Source organism: Symphalangus syndactylus, chromosome 15, assembly GCF_028878055.3.
Source record: "Symphalangus syndactylus isolate Jambi chromosome 15, NHGRI_mSymSyn1-v2.1_pri, whole genome shotgun sequence".
In the NCBI taxonomy this organism is placed as follows: domain Eukaryota; kingdom Metazoa; phylum Chordata; class Mammalia; order Primates; family Hylobatidae; genus Symphalangus; species Symphalangus syndactylus.
In genome coordinates, this window is record NC_072437.2 from 89,162,075 (window position 1) to 89,182,406 (window position 20,332).

The 20,332-nt window shown below is 35.9% G+C and overlaps 1 protein-coding gene across 12 annotated transcripts in view; it reads right to left on the bottom strand.

Annotated features, from left to right (window-relative positions):
• INTS6 (integrator complex subunit 6) overlaps positions 1–20,332 on the bottom strand; it is a 119,667-nt gene that overhangs the window by 70,923 nt on the left and 28,412 nt on the right. The window contains exon 1 of one of the 12 annotated variants that reach the window (XM_055244808.1): positions 16,594–16,741. The exons of the other annotated variants lie outside the window; for them this stretch is intronic. The gene's annotated coding sequence lies outside the window, so the exon portion shown is untranslated. Of the gene's footprint in view, positions 1–16,593; positions 16,742–20,332 lie in introns of those variants that run through there. 12 annotated transcript variants of the gene reach the window in all.

The window sequence follows — 20,332 nt, forward strand, 5'->3', positions numbered from 1 at the left end:
TCATTCTTGCTTTATTAAGAGATATAAAAAACTTGACCATATATTATTTCTTGTAATTTTTAACTTCATATACCAAATCATAAGTTTTTTTTAATATTTTACTGCAGTGGCCTAGTACCAATGAACTCAGCACAGTATCAAAGAAATAATTAGTCATGATAAATACACACATTTTATTGTTAACATGTGGGGCCTTTTAAAAAAATTAGAAGAGGGATCAGAAATCAAGCTGTAACTCAGGAGTTATTTAATGAAAGGCAACACATTAGACATTGTAATCTTCTACTTTCAAGAACATGTAAGTAAACAATTATGTGTTATGATATGTACAACAATAAAAATATGCATAAAGTACAAAAGAATAAATGATTAGGGGATAAACCAGGGAAGACTTCTCAGAGGAAGTAGCATCTGAGCAAGTGTGAAGAATAATAAGTTTACTGAGAATCCAGAACCTCATGCAAGTTAGAGAGTAATGAAGAGTTACTTCATGATCATGATCAAACACATAGGAAACAAGAAATCATAATAATAAATACTGGGATGAAAACTAAATTAAACTTCAGAACTGGTGGAGAATACAGTGCAGAGGAGAGAATGATTTTTAAGAAAGCCTTTAATCCTTTAAGGATGGGTTGGATTTTAATATAGGGAGATAGAGAAATAACATCCAGGGAAAAGGAGTACATGAGGAAAGAAAGAGGAAGTGTTGAGGAAATTAGCAGCCCAGTTGAGGGCAAGCTTAAAGAAAATGCAGAGGAATAATTAGGAAATTTTCTTCATTCCCCAGTCCTCTCACTCAATATATCTGTCTTTTGGAGTTATACTTAGCCTATCAATTCTTGGATTTCCCTACTGTTACTTTTTTTTTCCACAAACAACTCTCATACTAAGTCATCAATGGGTTTTTGTTTTGTTTCGGCTTGGTTACTCTGGTAGATGGCACAGTACTCTGAAGTACTCAGAGGTATTCAGAGTCTAAGTCTTACTAGGCCTAGCAGCTTTATTTCCACTTCCATGGAAGCTGGCTACCATGTAAAAAAGCTTGAATTATGCTACTAAATGATGGAGACAGAAGCCACAGGGATGAGAAGCAAGGTCCCCCAGAAAACTGGCAGCACCAAAGCCCCAGACATATTTAAATAAGACCATCTTGTACGTTCCAGTCCTGGATAAGCCTGGGGCTAATGTAACCAACTCACAAATTCTTAAGAAATAATAAACTGTTGTTTTAAGTCACTAAGTTTTGCGATGATTTGTTACACAGCAGCAGATCTCTCCTTGAGTCATTAAAATATTGGAGATTTTCAAATCTGGCTTCCAGGCAGCATTCAAAACTACTTCCCAGTCTTTTGAAAGGAATCCTCCTTTGGCTTTCATGCTGAAATATTTTCATGGTTTTCCTTCTCTCCTCTGGCTGCTCCTGCCTTCCATCCTCACCCCTAACCTAGACAAAACCTCCAATACCTAACTAGTAAGTGCTGCAGATCCTCAAGAATCAGTCTTAGGTCTTGCCCAATGTATAGTCTCAACCCTCAACCCTACTACTCACAGCTTCAATTTCTATCAATAATCAAATAATAATAATAAAAACTGTATTTTGAGCCTCTATCTCTCTCTCTTCTGAGCACCAAATATTCTACCTCATGACACACCCTCCTGAATGGCTCAAAGGGTATGTCAAGTAAACATGTTCAAAACTGAACTTAAGATTTTCCTCTACCCAAAATGGTCCTCTCTTCCAATATTCCCTAACCCAGTAAAATGGCATCATTATTTATCGAATAATGGATAACCACCTCCTCCCTGTTTCTTACATCACCTCCTCCCTGTTTCTTATACCCCCAACTGTATTATATGTCATCAGGTTTTACTGATTTAACCTCCTAAATATCTCTTGAAACTGAAACTCCTCTACCATCACCAACCTCCTTGACCAAGCTATTGTCAAGACTAAACAACAATGCTCCAACAACTACTTTTATCTCCCTCTCCTCCACCCTCTACCTCTAAATAAAACCCTTGGATGGCTTCTTATTGCTTTTATATTAATAACATTACTCAGCATGGTCTGGAAGCCCCCTATATGGTCAAGTCCAACCTTCTTTTCCATCTTGTACTACGATCCCTCTTCTTTTATGCTCTAAGCCAAGCTTGTCCAACCCGTGGTCCACAGGCTACATGTATCCCAGGATGGCTTTGAATGTAGCCCAAAACAAATTTGTAAACTTTCTTAAACCATTATGAGATTTTTTTGTGATTTTTTTTTTTTAGCTCATCAGCTATCATTAGTGTTAGTGTATTTTATGTGTGGCCCAAGACAATTGTTCTTCCTTCCAATGTGCCCCAGGGAAGCTGAAAGATTGGACACCCCTGTGTCTAAGCCACATTAGCCTTCTTTCAGTTCTTCATTCTCAAAATGTACTCCTTTCAGAGAGAAAAAAAAAAAAAGAAAGAAAGCCTTTGTACATGCTAGTCCCTCTGTCTGGTACAATCCTCTTTTCTATTTTTTGAGTAACAAATCCTACTCTCTTCAGATCTTGGCCCTCCAATGACCTCCTTGACCAGATCTAATTCATTGTAAGCTCTCACAGCACATATTCCTCCATCCTGTCTGGTTCATAGAAGCTAATAAATATGGCTGAATGAATAAATGGATGGATGAATAAATAATGTGACCGGCTAAGTTGTGAAGGGCACTGAGCAACCTAGTGGACAATGGAAAGCAATGAAACATTGTGAACAGTAGAGTAATACACTCAAGTGGTATGCTTTAAAATAATTTTGCAACCTGCAGGACAGACTGAAAGCAGCCAAGACAAGCTAGAAAGCTAATGCAATCATTTAAAAAAGCACTAGGATGACTGATAACAAAAATAATAGGAATGAAAGAAACAGACTCATAAAAGCAAAAATCCAGGGACTGATACCAAATACAGATGAAAAAATATAGAATACGGTATGTCCTAATGTTCTGTCTACCTTAACTATTATAGTGTTGATTTAACATATTCAAAATGATAACAAGGTACTATAATAAAGTATGATTTTAAAAAAAGACTACAAAACTAAGTTCCAAATGGACACATACATACACCATAACAGTGTTTCTGTACGGTATGGCCAGGCATAGTGGTTCATGCCTAAATCCCAGTACTTTGGGACTTGAGGCCAGGAGTTTGAGACCAGTCTGGCCAACACAGCAAAACCTCGTCTGTACTAAAAATACAAAAATTAGCCAGACATGATGGCAATCGCCTGTAATCCCAGCTACTCGGGAGGGTGAGGCTGGAGAATCGCTTGAACCCGGGAGGCAGAGGTTGCAGTGAGCCAAGGTCGTGCCACTGCACTCCAGCCTGGGCAAGAGTGAGACTCGGTCTCAAAAAAAAAAAAAAAAAAAGTACAATAACATTATCAATGCTAAAGTATAACTACAGATAATTGTTAAATAATAGCCCAAATTATTCAGAATCAACCATAAAACATTTAGACTAGAATAAACTATTGAGGTGGGTTTTTTTTTTTTTTTTTTGAGATGGAGTTTCGCTCTTGTTGCCCAGGCTGGAGTGCAGTGGCACGATCTCGGCTCACTGCAACCTCTGCCTCCCAGGTTCAAGTGATTCTCCTGCCTCAGCCTCCCGAGTAGCTGGGATTACAGGCGCCTGCCACCATGCCCAGCTAACTTTTTGTATTTTTAGTAGAGATTTTTAGTAGAGACGGGGTTTCACTATGTTGGCCAAGCTGGTCTTGAACTCCTGACCTCAGGTGATCCACCCTCCTTGGCGTCCCAAAGTGCTGGGATTACAGGCAAGAGCCACTGCACCCGGTCATTGAGTTTTATTAATAAGTCAGAAAGTTCATTTAAAGCACATTGGCAAGGAATCTTAAAAATTATAAAGGAAAAGCTTTGAATCATTTTGGAGAGCCATTATTTTTCCAGGTACCTGAGAGCACTTAATGCCTCAAGCACAAAAACATCAATAGAAACTTTCTGTAGTATGTTATATATGTCCCTATTTGTGAAACTAGGTTGTATTAAAAAATAATAATCTCTTTCTTGATAACTCAAAGAAGGAGGGAGACGGAAAAAAACTTAAAAGACCTCTTGGCCACACCAAATATTGCCCATAATCACACAAGTTAAGAGATTGATAATTCATCATTTACTGAATGCTTATAATGTGACAAGGTTTCAATGAGTTACCTTGCTTTAATCATCGTATTTAATCCTCCAACAAACCTAAACCTATAAGGTGTATCATCAATTTAATATATTTCTTTGCTTCCCCAAATTTAACATTAAATGTGCACAGAAATTTTTCCAACTATAGCATAAAATTATCTAGGCAGCTGCATAACCCTTTCTTCTTCCATATCATAGCTCCATAGCATTTGAGTATCACAGAGTTTGAGTCTAAGCCTTCCCCAGACTAAGTCTACTAATTAAATTCCTTTTGGCCATTAGAAGTTAAGCAGAGCATCAGGGTCATATTTTATAATGTGTGTTTAATGATCTTGACCTTTTTAGCACCTTGAGTTTGAAAAATATAATTTCAGCTGGGCACAGTGGCTCACGCCTATAATCACAGCACTTTGGGAAGCCGAGTTGGGCGGATAGCTTGGGGTCTGGAGTTCAAGACCAGCCTGGCCAATATGGTGAAAACCTGTCTCTACTAAAAATACAAAAATTAGCCAGGCATGGTGGCACATGCCTGTAGTCCCAGCTACTCGGGAGGCTGAGGCTTGAACCCAGGAGGCGGAGGTTGTAGTGAGCCAAGATCGCACCACTGCACTCCAGACTGGGTGACAGAGTGAGAATTCGTCTCAAATAATAATAATAATAATAGTATAACTTCAAGGTATACTAAAGACTCTGAGTATTTCATTTGCATTTTCTATTAGAATATTTTATATTCTTATTTCAATTACAAACTACCAGCCAATATAACACTTATCTTTTAAATGTTGGCTCTGGACAGATATTTGATTCCTCAGCAACAGCTTTTCATAGTCAGTGAAACAGTTATAATACCATCTCATAGCTTTGATAGTTTTATCTGTTTTCTCAGAAATCTGGCAATGTCAACTGCCTTTATTTGTGCTGTCTGATATAGTTTAGGTAATTTATTATTTGTATTTTTTTTGTTACAATGCTAATTCATCATAGGTAGTATTTTTTTTTAATTTTAAGGAACAATTGGTGTTCCTTAAAATTAAATGTTAATGTTAACAAATTAATGTTAAGCTTCTAGATTTCAAGACAAGACAACAATGTCCATTCTCAGTACTTTCACCAGTACATTGAAGCAAGAAAAAGAAATAAAAGGCCAACAGATTTGGAAAGGAAGTGTAACTGTCTATATTCAGACAAGATGATTTTGTATGTAAAAAGCTTCAAGGAATATAGAAAAGCTACTAAGTAACAAGAAAATTTAGAAAGGTCACAGGATACCAGGTAAAGATGCAAAAAAGTCAACTGTTTATGTACTAACAACAAATAATCAGAAGTTGAAAGTAAAAAGACCGATCAATAATAACATCAAAATATATAAAATACCTAACATATGTATAAACTCCCATCTGAAAACTACAAATATTGCTGAGAAAATAAAACACTTAAATCTGAAAAATATGCCATGCTCATGGATCAGAATAGCTAATAAGGTAAAAAGTGTCATTTTTCCCTCAAACTGATTTATAGATTCAATGTCATTCCAATCAAAATTGCAGTAAGCTTTCTTATAAAAACTAATAAGCCTGATTCTAAATTTACATGTAAACTCAAAGGACCTAGAATAAAGAAAGCAATTTGGATAAAAACAAAGTTGGAGACTTAACTAAATGATTTCAAGACTTGTTATAAAGCCACAGTAGTTGAGACCATGTTGTACTGCCAAAGACACAGGTATCAACAAAACAGAATAGAAAGTCCAGAAACAGCCACACAAAAACATGGCTAACTGACCCAACAAAGATGCTTCAGCAGTGAGGAAATGATAATCTCTCCAATAAAAATGCTGATACAATTAATTATCCATATGTCAAAAATAAATCTCAACACTTTCCTCCTATCATACACAGAAATTCTAAATGAATTATTACCCTCAAAGTAAGGGCACAAACTATAAAACTCCTTGGAGAAAATACAGGAGAAAATCCTTAGTATCTCAGGCTAGGAAAAGATCTATTAAATAAGACGCAGAAAACACAAACTAAAAAGAAAAAATAAATTTAAAACTTTACTCTTCAAAAGACACTCTAAAATATAAAAAAGCAGCTAAAGACTGGGATAAAGTATTTGAAAAACATATATCTAATAACTTGTATCCTATCCAGAATATGTAAAAAATTCTTATAACTCATTAGCAATAAGACAGCCTACCAAATAAAAAACAGCCAAGGTCAGGATGCTCACTTCACCAAAGAGATACAGATAGAAAATAAGCACATGGAGCCGGGCACCATGACTCACACCTGTAATCCCAGCACTCTGGCAGGCCGAGGCAGGTGGATCACCTGAGGTCAGGAGTTTGAGACCAGAATGGCCAACATGGTGAAACCCTGTCTCTACTAAAAATAAAAAAATTAGCTGGGTGTGGTGGTGGGTGCCCGTAATCCTAGCTACTCGGGAGGCTGAGGCACGAGAATCGCTTGAACCCGGGAGCCAGAGGTTGTAGTAAGCCGAGATCGTGCCACTGCACTCCAGCTTGGGTGACAAAGTGAGACTTTGTCTCAAAAATAAATAAATAAATAAATAAGCAAGCAAGCAAGCAAGCACATGGGCCAGGTGCAGTGGCTCACGCCTGTAATCCCAGCACTTTGGGAAACTGAGAAGGGTGGATCACCTGAGGTCAGGAGTTCGAGACCAGCCTGGCCAACGTGGTGAAACCTGTCTACTAAAAATACACAAATTAGCTGGGCATGGTGGCAGGCACCTGTAACCCCAGCTACCCGGGAGGCTGAGGCAGGAGAATCACTTGAAACTGGGAGGCACAGGTTGCAGTGAGCTGAGATTGCGCCATTGCCCTCCAGTCTGGGTGGCAGAGTGAGACTCCGTCTCAAAAAAAAAAAAAGAAAAGAAAAGAAACACATGAAAAGATTTTCAATATATTTAGTTACTTGGGAAATGCAAACTAAAACGAAAAAGAGATAATAAACTTTAAAAACTGAAAAAATTCAAGTGTTGGAAAGATGTAGAGTAACTAGGACTTTCATACATTCCTGGTGGGAATACAAAATAGTACAAACACTTTGGTAACAATTTTGCAGTTTCTTATAAAGCTAGATATACACTTATTATATGACCCACCAATTATGCTCGTAGGTATACACCCAAGAGAAATAAAACATAGGTCTATAAAAAGACTTGTATACCAATGTTCACAGTAGCTTATTCATAATGGTCAAAAAACCCAAATGTTCCCTCTGGTGAATGGATAAGCAAACTGTAGTATAGCCATACAATGGAATATGGCTCAGCAATAAAAAGAAACAATCTACTGACATATGCAGCAAGAATGAATCTCAAGAGCATTATGCTAAATGAAAGAAGCCAGCCACGTATTATACAGTGTGTAGTCTTTTATAGTTAATTTTTTGTGTCCACTGTATAATTCCAAATTCTAGAGAAGACAAAACTATAGTGACGGAAAGCACATCAGTTGTCAAGGGAGGGTGATAGAAACTACAAAGGGGAATGAGAAAATTTCTTTGGAGTAACATATATTTTATACTATTATCGTAGTATTAAATACATGACTTACATTTGTCAGAATTCATGAAGTTTTACACTCGAAATTGCTATGTTTTATTATATATAAATTATACCTCAACAAAGGGGACAATAACAACAAAAATAAGCATATGCAAAATTTGAGTGCCATGTATTTAGTAGCCAAACAAGAAAAGGTTCTAGAAAGCAAATGCCATTTGACTTAGGATCTAGTGTCTTATATTGTACCATGCTGCCTCCTTTCTCAGAATACTTCCCTAAAGATCCAGGTGAGAATTCTCATTCTGAATCTTTCCATGCAGACACAAAAGATGCAGCACAGAGGTGCTGAGGCTCACAAGCGTACACATGAGCTCTCTCTCTCCCATGGGAGTACTACAGGTAATTCTTGGGAGAACAACCTGTATGTGCAGCTCTCTCCCTCTTAAGGCAACATAACAAAATGGAAACACCAGAGTGGTTTCATTATAAGGGATACCTGAAGTACTTTAAACTCTTGTTAACAATAAATTACTTGACACACATTTCACAACACACCAGTATATCCATACTGTGGCTCAGAACCTGATCCAAACAGACTAGAACACCAGCAAATTTATTCATTTACTCTTTCAATAAAAATCGATAAAGAACTAATGCTATTAAGTGTGCAAAATTCTCCAGAGTAATTAAAGTTATTGACTTGGAAGAAACTAGATCAACTAGTAGGTAACCCTCAGTAGGTAACACTGAAATAAGTGCAGAATTATTTATGTATATAATCAAATGGGAAATTTTGTGATATTTATAAATGCTTCAAAATTTTATTCAGGGTCTGAACATCAACTGTGTGACTATTATGTGGCAGGCACTAGAGGTATAATGGTAATCAAAAAGAAAGACAGGATAGTCCTTCCTTGTCATTGTGGGGCAGAAAGGCAGTCAGACAGTAAGCAAATAAGCACACAAACTACTACTTAATTACACACTATGATAAATACTATAAGAAAAAAGATTTTTTTTTTAAAGAGTCAAAATAGAATCCTATGCACAAGCCTTGACAAATGCAGATCGCAGCCTCTGCTGGGTCCCTTACCTGGGTATTTCTTCTCACTAAACCTCCATATCCCATTTAAAATTCAATCTTCCCTGATGGCACAAGTGTCTCTAAGTCTTCTCTAACCCCTGTAAGAAGAATTAGGGGTCTCTCCTTTTTGCATTGTGATAGAGAATAATAAAATCAGTAAAAATCTCTGAGGACTTATCTCATTTAATCATATGACAACCATGAGATGCAGTTATTATTCCCATTGTAAAGATGAGAAAACTGAAACTCAAAATGAGCAAAAAAATTATACCTCTAATAAGTTGCAGAACCAGGAATCAAACTTTGGTCTTTATGACAGAAACACATTCTTTAACATTTTAAATACCTACCTTAAAAGTGAAATGCAAATAGTAGTAGGGATTCATGACCTATTTTCTCTTTCAGAAAAAAATATTTCCTAGCTTTGTACCGAGAAAGCCTGAAAATGATGATTAACTCAATGGCAATGCACCCTTTTCTAAAACCCATGCTATGGTTTCCATATACCATGTCCTAATACATGAAACCTAAACTGATTTCAGGTCTGAGGCAAAAATGTACAAGATAAGCTCAGAACAAGCTGTCACACTAGAAAGCAAAGAAGCTTTCAAGCTTACCACCCCTTTAATTTCTGATAACTGCCCCTCCACATCTAGTCTCTCCTTCCTTCTACTAATTAAACCCCCCAAATTTTAACTGGACTCACAGCCACCCAAGCAGGGATTAGTTTCCATTCTGCCTTACAGCTAAGTGTGGCCAAATTCTAGTTGATGGACTCTCATTGCAACTGTCATTTATGTTTTAGGTCATGCTTATATTAGGAAGCTGTGTGCCTTCTACACTCTTTACTCCTTCCCGCAGGCTGAAATCCAGTTGTATGATGTGCTGTGAAACCAGCAACAACCATTCAGATAAAAACAAAGATAGAGGAACAAAGTAGAAGAAACCTGGAACCCTAGACAATAGCTTAGAGCAGAACCACTCCACCTCCCTGACTACTACCAGTTCTATCTTTGATGTGAAAGGAAAAGCCTTCTGTATTTTTAAACCAGCTATTTTTGTCCCAAATAGAGAAGCTGAACCAATATCCTAAAAAAATATAACTTGCCAGAAGCTTTTCAGAATCCTTGAAGGTTCAACTACTGGTTTGTTAATTTGTTTTTCTTTGTTGCAGAAAATATGCATTCGAAGAGGCACTGTATGTGTGTTAAGGGCAGGAAAGCACTCATTCTAATCAAACAAATGCTAAATCTTTCCGTAATTTAATAAATAGAAAGTTGCTCCCTCCGACATCTAGTCCAACTCTAGTCCCAATTATTCAGATGTGCTTGGATAATGTAGATGGAAAAGAAGCTTAATAAAAGCTTTTTTAAAAGCAAATAAAATTTTAACATTTTTGGTGAAACTGAGTGGGTATTTCTTAAATCCTATTTCTCAAACATAATACAGCCGCAGGTCCTATTCATAACATAACAGACAATAACAAGAAAATACGTAAGTACTATCAGGCCTTTATAGATTCATTTCCGTTTTTTCCTTCCATATATATATATATATGTAGTTCTTCTATACATACACACACACACACGCACACACACACACACACACACGTAGTTCTAAGACTCAAGATTGAATTCCTCAACTTCCTTTCTCTCCCTATGGTTTCACCCTCCAACAATCCCAATCCCTACTTTTTTCTAATTATTTCCAAGAACAATTCAAAAGTCAAGAATATCCAAACTGAAATGATGCAGTGGGAAAAAGGTATACAAAACAGATCTGCCTATCCTAGAATATATAAGAAACTCACAAATAGCAACTTAATACCCTGACAAGTATGAGAGTTTTTTTTTTTTAAAGGAAAGATGTACTAAATGGCACAAAACTGTTCACTTAAAAAAAAAATTCTTTAAAAATCTATTTGAAAAATTTCAATCTCACAGAAAAGTTGCAGTGATTGTACTATGAGCTCCAGGGTCCCATTCATCTAGATTCATAGACAGTTTACATTTTGTCACATTTACTTCTCTTTTATATAACAATAATAATGGTGATTGATGTGGTTTGGCTGTGTCCCCACCCAAATTTCATCTTGAATTGTAACTCCCACAATTCCCACATTTTGTGGGAGAAACCCCATGGGAGGTCATTTAATCACGGGGCGGGTCTCTGCCATGCTGTTCTCATGATAGGGAATAAGTCTCACAAGATCTGATGGTTTTAAAAACAGGAGTTTCCCTGCACAAGCTCTCTCTCTTTGCCTGCTGCCACCCATGTAAGACATGACTTGCTCCTCCTTGCCTGCCACCAGGATTGTGAGGCCTCCCCAGCCATGTAGAACTTTAAGTCCACTAAACCTCTTTCTTTTATTAATTGCCCAGTCTCCGGTATGTCTTTACCAGCGGCATGAAAATGTAGTAGTACAGTAATATATAATTATTAATATTTGACAAACTATTTGAGAGTAAGTTGAGTTACCAAGGCTTTTAGGCCAAATACACACACTTCTGTGCAGATGAACATGGATAAAGCCACAGGAATGAAATTGTCCAAGAGTATGTCAGTAAACATGTAAGAAAATCTAAGACTAAACTGCTAACACTTAGGGACAGGCAAATACACTAAGGTCAAGGATGGAAATTAAAACAAAACAAAAAGCCAAAGCAGAGCCAGGAAAGTGTAAACACAGAAGTCAAGGGAAGCTTTAAAAAAAACAGTGTTCAATAGTGCTGGCAAAACATCATGAAAGAAAAACTAAAAAGCAAATTTGGATTTGGAAAATAAGGACATTATTAGTGATCTTATTAACAAAGGTAGAATCGGAAGTCAGACTGTAATAGATTTAAAAGGAGGTAGGGAAGTCAAGGAGATAACAGAAATGATCTCTAAATTTGTTGCAAAAGGAAATAAAGAAGATAGGCACCAGAGAGGAAAATAGTGTGGGTGTATGAGAGTAAAGATACAAGTTCTTCCATTTGTTTCATTCATTTATTTAGAGTGGCTGAACCAGGAAGTCAGAGTTGTACAATCATCACCACTGTCTACTTTCAGAACATTTTGATCACCTGAAAATGAAACCCTTCTCTATACATTAGCATCCTACCCTTACCCCAAGCCTCTGGCAACCACTTATTTCTGTTTCTATGGATTTGCTTCATATAAATGGAAACTTGCAGTAAGTAGCCTTTTGTGTCTGGCTTTCACTTAGTTTTCAAGGTTCATCCATGTTGCACTACGTGAGACAATTGTATTCCTTTTTAAGGCTGAATAATATTCCATTGTATGGATATATCACATTTTGTTTATCCATTCATCAGGTAATAGACATTTGTGTTGTTTCCACTTTTTGGCTATTATGAATGACATTAATATGATGTTCACTTACAGGTTTTTGTGTAGACATGTTTTCATTTCTTTAGGTATATACCCCAGAATAGAATTATTGGAGTTAGCATAAGGTAACTCTATGTTTAACTTTTTGAAGAACCACCAAACTATTTCCCAAAGCAGCTGCATCATTTTACATCCTCACTAGCAAAGTATGAAGGTTACAGTTTCTCTACATTCTCACCAACATTTGTAATGGTCCATCTTTTTTATTATATGTCATAGTAGGTGTAAACTGCTATCTCATTATGGTTATAATCTGCATTTCCTTCATGACAAATGATGGTGAGCATCTTTTCATGTACTTACTAGCCATTTGTATATCTTCTCTGGAGAAATGTCTAATCAAATCCTTTGACCATTTTTAAATTAGGTTGTCTTTTTATTTTTATGTTGTTATAGTTCTTTATATATTCTGGATATCATGCCCTTCACAGATAAAGGATTTGCAAATATTTTCCCTCATTCTGTTACTATCTTTTCACTTTCTTGACAGTATCCTTTGAAACAAAAGTTTTTAACTCGGAAGTCCAATTTGTCTAGTTGTTCTTTGTGATTCTGGTGTCCTGTCTAAAACTTGCCTAATCCTAGGTCAGGAAGATTAAGTCTATGTTTTCTTCTAAGTTTTAGCTCTTATATTTGAGTCTTTGACCCATTTTGATCTAATTTTTGCATATAAGGTAGAGGTTCAATTTCATTCTTTTGCATGTGCATGCATATTCAGTTGGCCCAAAACCATTTGCTAAGAAAATTATTCTTTTTTTTTTTTTTTTTTAGACAGAGTCTTGCTCTGTCACCCAGGCTGGAGTGCAATGGCGTGATCTCGGCTCACTGCAACCTCCACCTGCCAGGTTCAAGCCATTCTCCTGTCTCAGCCTCCCGAGTAGCTGGGATTACAAGCGCACGCCACCACACCCGGCTAATTTTTTGTATTTTTTAATAGAGATGGGGTTTCACCGGGTTGGCCAGGCTGGTCTTGAACTCCTGAGCTCAGGCAATCCACCTGCCTTGGCCTCCCAAAGTGCTAGGATTACAGGCATGAGCTATTGTGCTCGGCCAGAAAATTATTCTTTTCTCATTAAACTGTCTTAACTCTTGTCAAAAATCGACTGACTATAAATGTATGGGTTTTGCTGCTAGACTCTCAATTCTATCTCACTGACCTATATGACTGTCCTTATGCAGTACAATACTGTTGCTTTCTTTTTCTTTTAATCCCACACTAGAGTGTAAAGAGCAATGGACCTGAAAAAATAAAACAAACAGTCAAGTCCTAGCTCTGCCTCTTAGGCAGAAATCAGCCTTACTAAGACATTTTCCTCACTGTCACAGAATTGAGAATTACAGGAGATGTGAAATTATCTTGTAAACAATAAAAGTTAAACATTTAAGTTTACACATTTTTTAAAATGATTAAGCTCAAACTCATACATTATTTTGGTAGCCAGGAATAAAAGAAAGTAACATAGTAAGAGTCCTTCACAATCTAAGAACAGTGCCTAGGCACATGGTAGGCCCTAAATACATATTTATTGAATAAAATTAACCATTTTCCAATTGTTTTGCATTCTTTTTATTCATTTCCTGTAACTGCTAAGATTATGAGGAAACAATTTATAAATTTAAAAGCATCCTATATCAGCTTTTTCTTTAGTATATTTCCTTGAAAAAAAAATCAAGTAAATTTCCCTTAGGCTATTTCTAACTTTAATACTATTGTCCAATATAAGCAATGAAGAAGATTCTCCTCATATCATGTTTATTAAGGAAAGGAAAATTAAGAAATTCTAGGCAACAAAGCAAGATCCTGTCTCAAAAAAAATTATTAAAGTCAAAGTGAATTCCATAAAACTTAATACCAACCCGATTATTTATTGTTAGTTCCCATGGTTACACTCTACAGTTAAAATGTATATCCTTAGGAATATCCAATGTACATCCAAAAGGAGTTTTTGATTAAAAAATCAAAACTTTTTTTTAGCTTCTAGTAGTTTAAGGTCAATATTTGTTCAGAGGAAAGAGCAATCACTTGACAACCTGCAATACGGAAATACTTTCTTCAACAAAGTTTTACCCCAACAAATTGCAAAGGTAAAGGCTTTCTAAATTTAACAACTTTATTGAGAAATTCATCCATTTTATGTGTTCAATGAGTTTTAGTAAATTTACAGAGTTGTACAACCATCATCACCATGCAGTTTTAGAACATTTCCAACATCTTAAAAAGATCCCTGTGCCTATTTGCAGTCAGTCTCCCAAACACTTCCAGGCAAGCACTAATCAACTTTATGGACATTCCATATAAATGGAATAATGCCATATGAGGTCCTTTGCATCTAGGATAATGTTTTTGAGGTTCATCCATGTTGTAACATGTCACCAGTTCATTCCTTTTTATTGCTAAATAGCACTCCAAGTTTCTTAATTTTATGTCTGGTATAGTTCAACCTACAATCATGTCCTCTTTTATGAGGAAGTGAAAACAGATGAGGTGCCAAAAAATCCTGCTCTTTGTATAGTCCACGCTACTTCCACTATCTTTCTAAAATGCAAATCTAATAACTTTCTCCTCTACTAAAATCTCTTCAATCCGTAAGGTCCATCTATAAGGTTCAATCTATAAGGTTTCCATCAGTCTATAAGACAAAGTCGAAACTCCTTGGCAGAGAATACAGGATGGACCATGCCAATCTATCTAGTCTCATTTCCTGCTGCTGTTTTTCTTGAACACTTTGCCAGCTATCAATACTGAGGTACATACAGTTCTCCCAAACTCTCTTCAGTGACCTTTATGTCTTTGCATCCATCTACTTCACAAACTTGAATGAACCTTTCCAAATCCAACTCAAGACATTTCCTAGAGACAGCTCTGGCCTCACTTTCTCAACTGTACCATCTTATTAGCTTGTGCTTTATTAATTTTACATCTTACACTATGCCATAACTGTACCTCTCATATCAAACTCATGAGCCAGTACCTAACTCTGTGTCTGAACTTCACTACTGTTCAATAAGCATCTGTTCACTTTAACTGAATACACTCTACTAGTGGTGTTCTACCCACTTCATAAAGGAAAAATCAATTCCATAAAGTCCACTCTCTAAAACTAATGTGAAAAGGATCTAACAGAAGTAGTACAATATAACTCCAAGGTCTAGAGCAGTAGTCTACAAAACAGGGTATACACCAGCGATCAGCAAACTATAGCCCACCAACCAAATCCAGCCCACAGCCTATTTTTTGTAAATAAAATTTTATTGAATACAGCCACTCTCATTCATTTAACATACTGTCTATAGCTGCTTTTGTCCTCCAACAGTGGAGTAGTTCCAATACACACTATAAAGGCTGAAAAACCTAAAATGTTCACTATCTGGCCCTTCAAAGAAAATGTTTGCTGACCCCTAGTATAAATCATGATCCATGTTATACAAGAAGCAAAGATCAGAATTTCCTTTGTATAAATTTTTTCATCTCATCTTTTTAAAGTTCTATTTTAATATGTTTTTAACATAATAATATTAATATAGTAGTCACATATATAATTTCTAAATTTAAAAATGTGCATACATTGGGAATGGTACATACTCAATTTTTTTTTTTTTTTTTTTTTTACTAATATAGGTGGTTCAATTTTAAAAAAAAAGTTAAGTCTTAGGACAAGCTTTAGCGTTTAAATTTAGTAATCAAGGTTATTAGCAACCAATGTTATTACATGAATAACTGAGTTCTGTTAAGTGCTTCAAATCACAGAGAAAGAGGCCTAGAATTAAACTTTTTCCAAAATACTCAAAACATCTCTGGAGAATCTTTTTCTGGTGCTAAAAATGTCATTGAAATGATGCAGGTAGTACTAATATTCTTCAACAGAATGAAATAAAATATGAGCTATATAAATCCAAACTTGGTTCAAAGGTAGCTATGTTTCTTTAAAAAGTTTATTATTACAGACAAAGCAAATGCAAACTTATCCTTCCAAACCTTGATAATTGGTAATACCAAATAACTGGTATCTAATAAATACACAAATCAAGAGAATACCTTGTTAGCTAAACTAAAAAAACAAAACAAAACTATCCATACTTAACAACCAAGTGCAATTTTGTAACCAAAGTGTTTCTTAGCTATGATAGCAAGGCTATTTCCATCTAAGACAACAGATACTAACCTAAAGCTGTGAAGAGCCCCAGGAAATACCAAGTTCCTCACTTATAGATCTTAAGCTTAGCAAGGTGGTTCTACTAACTCAAAAGCTGGGGTCTGATAATCATCAACCAATCTATAAGCTCAAAGTTAATTACCAATTGAACCTGGATTTATCAGGTTAGGGTTGTCATTCTATGTTGAATTAGATTCTCCAACAAATAGTCATAGCCCCCAGAGAGAACTACACTCTACTCTGCTCACCTTTAAGGCTTTTTCTGAGGCCTTCCGAGATGACTAGCATCAGACTTTTGAGGAAGGCTAGCCATTAGACAAGGCTTTTCCCCACGATCTGACTGCTTGAAGTGACATCCAGGATCAGGTCGATCCTGTATCCAGGAATCATGACCCTCCCTGAGGCACCAGTCATCATGAGACAGTCAGTGCACTTTGGCACTTCTTGAAAACCACTGGGCTGCTCCTTTAGCTGAAAGGAAAAAAAACATCAAAACCACAACGAACAAAACAAAGGGGGAAAAATCAGTAATTCAATCTGAAAAGACAGAGCGTGGGGAAAAATATACCAAAACAGCCTCGTCTAGATCAAAATACAGCCTTGCCTTGATGTAAAGCCCATAGTTTCAGTGTCTTTCTAGTCACTGCACTAAGGTTATTTCTAACATAAAAGTCTAAAAAGTTTAATATCTACAGTATTACATCTGAAAAGAACAAGTGAAAGTGGAAGTTAAATAAAATCATTATGGAAATACAGCTAAATAAGTATAATCAAGGTATTTATAAATGACTAGCAGCCTAAGGGTTATTTACAAGAGAGTGCACCATCAGAAAACCACATACTCAACATTTTCATTCTCTCAAAATTGAAATCTGACGTGGAGAAGCATGAAACACCCAAACAGGCTAAGTTTAACAGAAAAGTGCCAATCTATTAAATAAAAAATTAGGCTAGTATCCTCTAACTTACTTGACACTAATACACAGAGTAAAACACACACACACACTGCTCTTAACCTAGCATTCTGTAGAATTCTCAATGCTTGCTTGAAATAAGCAATTTTAAATGTTCATATCACATGTCCTTAAATTTCAAACAAACTTTAAAGGCTGATTTAAGGCTTATTTCTTTAAATCTGCTTCAAAATAAAAAAAAATTTAACTATCAGAATCTGCTCATTTCAATTTTTCAATACAAAATATTTTCCTAAAACACAATGTTAAAAGGCAAGAAAAAGTCTTTGAGGTAATTGTTTTAAATGTTAAATTATAAATCCTTTAAAACATCCTTACCCGAAAGGTAATGATACTTTGTCTGTCAATTACTTTACCTACCTTCCTTTCTCCTCCTTTATTTTTTATCACCCACATCTCAGTTAACGCTACCAAATATCCACACAGATGCCCAAGTTGGAAAGTGGAAAATAATACTAAACCAGTATATTTTTACTTATTTGAGAATATGATTAAAGCTATGGATCTCTTTACCCCGAAAAATGTTCATGCACACAGATGGATAGTGTAGACAGGATGTCAGGGAATTCACAGAACTCTCTTCAGACCAAGCATGGACCCTAGGTTCAGGGCTCCTGTCAAATACTTTGCCTTTTTTCTCCTATCTTACAAATCATCTTTGAAAACCTGCCTAGCTTACCTACCGAACCTCTCAGAATTCTGCCTTCCTGTCCAGCGCTAGCTAAGTTTTGGCATTCCCCGTATCTTCTAGGTTGTTAAATGTAGTTTGCTAACTCTTCCCATCTTACCACCCTCCAGTCCACCTTTCACCTTGCTGGCACAGTAATCTTACTAAAATGCAAATCTGATCATGTGACTCACCTGCTTAAAATCTTCAATACCTTCCCTGTAAATGCTAACAGAATGAAGTCCTGTCTCCTTAGGGTGCCATTACCTGCCCTCTACCTACATTTCAAGCTTCTGCTCTTCCTACCTATACTTTCCATACTCCAGGTGTACAATTTATAATCTCCTGATACACTGTTTTCAAGTCTTCATGCTTTTGCATACTGTTTCCTCTTCCTGATATGTCATGGCTCAATTCCTTACTCTTCCCTCAAAACTTTACTTCTTTCTTTACGCTGTCTCAGAACCTGTTTATTTCTGCCATAAGATTTATCTTAATGTATTACAAATGTTTATTTACTTGCCTGTCTTCAAAGATAATACGTTTTCTAGCCTTGCTTAATTCCATCTGTGTGTCCCCAGTACCTAGAACATAAATATAGAACTAAATATAAACGTATGGAGCTGCCTCTATTCTTATACACAGCCAAAGTTACTACGTATCACAAGGAAAACTGTTGCTGAATTAATTTAAAGTATACTTTCACAATTCAAAATCTAAAGAATTCATTCTGGAAGGGTATTTTTGCAGCAACTGTCTAGAAAATTAAGTGTAACTATCACCAATTCTTTATAAACTGCTCTCATCTGGTAAGGTAGGGTGTGTGTGTGTGTGTGTGTGACAGAGATGTTAATTACATGGACATCCAAATCAGGAATTATGGCTTTGTGTGTGTGTGTGTGTGTGTGTGTGTGTGTGTGTGTGTAACGCTAATTACATGGACATCCAAATCAGGAATTACGGCTTAGTAAGGATACCAGAATACTATACAATCCTTTGGATAAAAATTCCTAAGCCAGGGATAAGAAACACATGATAGATAATATAAATTAACTGCTCTTCTCTTCTTAGCCTCTCTCCTCATATATGGGGTCTAAGGAGAGTCCTCAATATAGCACACTGTAAGCAGAAACTGCAGATTGACTGCAGTCAGCACAGAAGTTAATTTTGGGGGGCTATTCAATAACTTATTCTAAAGTATCAAGCAAATTAGAAATTATCCTATTAAAAATATTCACACAGAAGGCCAGTTCCATATCCCTTGGAAACCCGTTCCCAAATTTAACAATTCTAAAGGTCAAGAATTATTTTTATCCTAAAAAAATACTTTTTGGTGGCCTTCTAAGTCAAAAACATTTCTAACTTTCTAATCTGTTTTGTTAAAGTTGTTCATTTTCACATGCTTTTTGTGTAGCTTAAAAAAAAATTGTGGTTAGATTGTGTTCTAAAACTATAGTTTCTAAATTTGACTGTACATCAGAATCACATGGGACACTCTAAAAATACAGATTCCCAGGTCCTTACCCAGATCAACTGAAACAAAATTTCCAGAATAAGAACAAAGGCAGTGTATTCTGTAAGGCACACCAGGTGATTTTGATGCAGCCTGCAGCCATTTCAAAGCTACTGTTCTAAATACCACAGCACTTTATATATGTAAGAGCTAGAACTGGATAATAGAAACATCTCTAAATAAAATTTTCCTTACATATGTAGACTCTCTTATTGCTTATTGGTTCTAACAGGCTAATAAACACAGGGTGAAACTGCTTCACCCTCTGAATAAAAACTATTTTGATATATCTTAACAAAGAATTCTAGATAGTGGATTAGTTACTGTAGTCATACAGCTTTGTTAGAATGATCAACCAGCATTTCTTTTAAATTTCTCCATTGTTGTGTTTGCCTAGAAGTACTCAAGAGTCTTTCTTACTACATGATCTTGAAAAAAAGTATATCAGTAAGAGCAGTGCAAATGTAAATTGCTGAAAATTTACTATATTAAATTGAAATATTTCATCAACTTCTTTAATTATGCATCATTATAATTACATATTTTTAAACTACTAATAATTGCAGATGTATATATTCCTATAACATACCAGCAGTAATAAATCCAGGGGTTGAGAGAACAGGGCCAAAAGTATGAGTAGAAAAAGAAATACAAATGGTCTACATTCAACAAATTCTTATTAAATGTTCTTAGAAAGATGAATTGACAGAGACTAACATATACAGTAGTGTTATGCATGTATTTAGAACATCTGAATCGCAAATCAGTAAGACAAGAGCTAATCTTCAGATTTTTGCTGAGTCCCTAGTAATATCACTATGAAGAGGCCACTA